Below are 3,176 nucleotides of genomic sequence, written 5' to 3'. Positions count from 1 at the left end.
GGCCAACAATATGCATTTCTTCAAGGAAAGCTTGTTTCCTTCTGAAAATATGTATATTTTTATTATTATTTTATTAGCAAAACAAACAGGAAAAGAAAATCAGCAAATAGAAATCTAATTTTCATGTGCACCACCACTTTTAATACAAAGCCAAGCAATAAATCATGCAAATGCTTACGTTCGATGATTAGCTTTTTTAAAACACAAAGCAATGTGGAGGGAGATTTTTATTTATATATGTTTTTACAACTTCCTCTTTCAGACTCTGGCAGTCTCACCAGGACCATGAATGATGAACCATCAACCTGCCATTTCCTGTTTGCGTCTTTACTTGCTGGTCTAGTCATTGGTAGACTAAACACCTGCAAGTCCTCTGAAGTGAATAATAAAACATCATCTGCAAACACAGACACCTGACAGAAGACCTGATTACAGTGCTGTGAAGAATCCCACCTACGCGCGGTCTGGAACCAAATAAAAGCTGAATTATGTGGTCTGAGCAAACAGAGACAGGCTGGTCAACAGAGGGAGGAGGTGGTGTAAACTTGTCAGGGTGCTGGGCTCCACTTTAAAGCTATGAGAACTGTCAAGTCCTGCTGTTTACAGCCAAGTGGAAAGAGGAAGGGCAGACGTTCGTCACACAAACAACAGGACGAGGTGGGCTGTAAAATGTGTTTGACTGATCTCTACAGCAACCAAGCAGCATTGCGCTTTTATTGTGAAATCCAACTTTTGACTGTGATGAACAACTGCAAAGTCCTGACCTGCTTTAAGTTAACAAAAGTTTAGTCAATGTGTGGTGCTTCACACTAAACCCATCTCAGGCCTTGCAATTTTCCAAAAATGCAGGAGTAAAAAAAAAAAAAACATAAAAGTCTGCTTCTTATTACATGGGATGAACTGGATCAAATGAACATAGCGATGTCTAAAGCAGCTTGAGATTGGCATTGGCAAAATAAATTCAAGTCAGCTGCAGGAAGAGCAGATAAAATTAAAACTGAGGGGGAWAAAAACCTTTTGGCCCAAACGTCTTGCTTCTTTCCAAACATGGAAAGGTACTGCATGTTCAAAGATCAGTGTTATAACGTCAACAAGATCYAAAACTTACATCTCTTGATTGCAGCAACAAACCATTTACCCCGGAGAATTTGAGGCAGAATTTGTCAGAAGTGAGCTGAGACTGAGATTTRTTTAGTAAAAGGCTTTCATCACAGTAAAAGTCTGAAATTGCAGATGTTATTTTTCTATTGTGGTGACTTATTGAAAATGTTGCTTTTGCAGACTTCATTTACGGATCATGCAAACAGTGCTGACAGTCACAGGAATGTGCACAGATGTGCAAAGACAAATGATTTTTGTTCATTGGATGGGACTCTACTTTTACCATGTCATGGCCCATTACAGCAACATGCTAATATGAGGTGATGACTTTCCTTCCATTTAACTCAGTGTTACAACACAAGAAATAATTAACCCCTTTTGTCCAGTTTGTGGTAAAATCCTCCTTTGTTTAGATGTTTTATGTTGTTATAGTTACAGCCATTTTTGTCAAACATTTTAAATCATTCACAATCTCATGCAGTTTTGTAAAAGATCTTGAAATCTGTGTTAGCATTGACCCACAGCTACTTCCACTTAAAACTTTAACTTTTCAAAGTGCTGATTAAAACCAAATGTTTGTAAATGATGACATTTTTGAAGACTTTTCCAACACCACAAGTTGTTTTAGGAAAACACACTTTTTTTTTGAAAATCTGTCTAATAATACTGTGAGGATGTGTGTTTTTGTTGTTGTGTTTTCTCTGTGTCTCCACCCTTCAGTTCTCCTCAGCTTGTTTCCTTGCCATTTCTCAGTTTATCATCCTCACCTGTAATTACCATTCAGTCTTCTTCCCAGGTGTTTGTCATTTCCTCTCTCCCTTTGTTTGTTTAAATACTGTTCATGTCCTCGCTGGTTCATTGTATGGTTTTATCCAACTGTCTCGTTATCCTTGTCATCCCCGTACCTCCTTCGTGTTTTGTTTTATTTAGCTGCCCTGCCAGCTCTTTTGTTTTTGTTATTTACTAAATCCTTTTTATTTTAAAACTTTATCCTCCATCCGGACCTGAGTTCATTCCGTTGCCTAAACCTGACAAATACTCTTCTTTTGTGCTTTTCCTATGCATTGCCGAATCTCACTGTACTCCCACATTTTTCCTTCTCGTACCCCGCAACTCCACTTTCTCCTGTTTCACTCAACAAGCCCCTCAAGCAGGAAAAGCAGCCGAGAAATAATGAAATGTTGCTCAGGTTCCAGAACTGCTCTTTCCACCCTCCATGCTTCCCAAAAACAGGCCACCTCGCTTCTGTCAACACAGAACGGCAATGCTGAAAAACAGACGTGTAACACAATCACTCGAGCACTCACACTGCAGCTAATCACACTTGCTATGAGGCCAATAAGCATGTTCAGCTTGATTTGTGGTCTTTTTAAATGTTGACAGCTCACACAGGTTCGTGAACTGTGAAATATACGTGAACAGACTCAAGACTACACCCCCGCTGAAACAACACTACTCTGAGTTCACTTTAGGCCCAGTTTTGAGTTTTGGGTTTGCAGTTTGGCTTGTTTTTTCTGAAACTGAAGCTTTTTGAATTCAGATCTCAAGAGGGGAGGTTTATGAAACATCTCACAGAGTTGTGAAATTGACTGTGTGCATGTTACGGATGRCTGCAGTCAATAGTTTTTCTGAGCTTGCGCAAACAGATGAACAACAGTAACAATGGCGGATAGTAGATTGTTTGCGTTGCTCACTCTTTGTCAACATTTAGGAGCAAAACAAACGGATCCTGGGTCCTAATAAAGGTTTGTCTTTTAACCTTTTTTGATATAACTGTTTCCATGCTTGAAAATGAAATGTCTACTGTCTGTCTTTTTAAAAGGCAAATAACACCTGGAATCAGTGTCGCCAGATACACAGTTTGTATTATTTTTGAGACCCCCCTCTCTTTCTTTCATCTTACCATAATCTWTATTTTTCTTGTTAGCTAAGAAAGGGCCCCCCTTACTCAGCACATACGATAATTTGGGTTATAATATATCTTCTGAAATACCTTTGTTAAAAAGGAAAAAAAATTGTATAGGTCTTCTGGACGGGTTCTTCTTTAATGAAACGTTTCGTCTCTCCTCCAAGAG

This window comes from Austrofundulus limnaeus, unplaced genomic scaffold, assembly GCF_001266775.1.
Source record: "Austrofundulus limnaeus strain Quisiro unplaced genomic scaffold, Austrofundulus_limnaeus-1.0 Scaffold130, whole genome shotgun sequence".
NCBI lineage: Eukaryota > Metazoa > Chordata > Actinopteri > Cyprinodontiformes > Rivulidae > Austrofundulus > Austrofundulus limnaeus.
The sequence above is the reverse complement of the archived record's forward strand: the minus strand, read 5'-3'. Positions refer to the sequence as shown.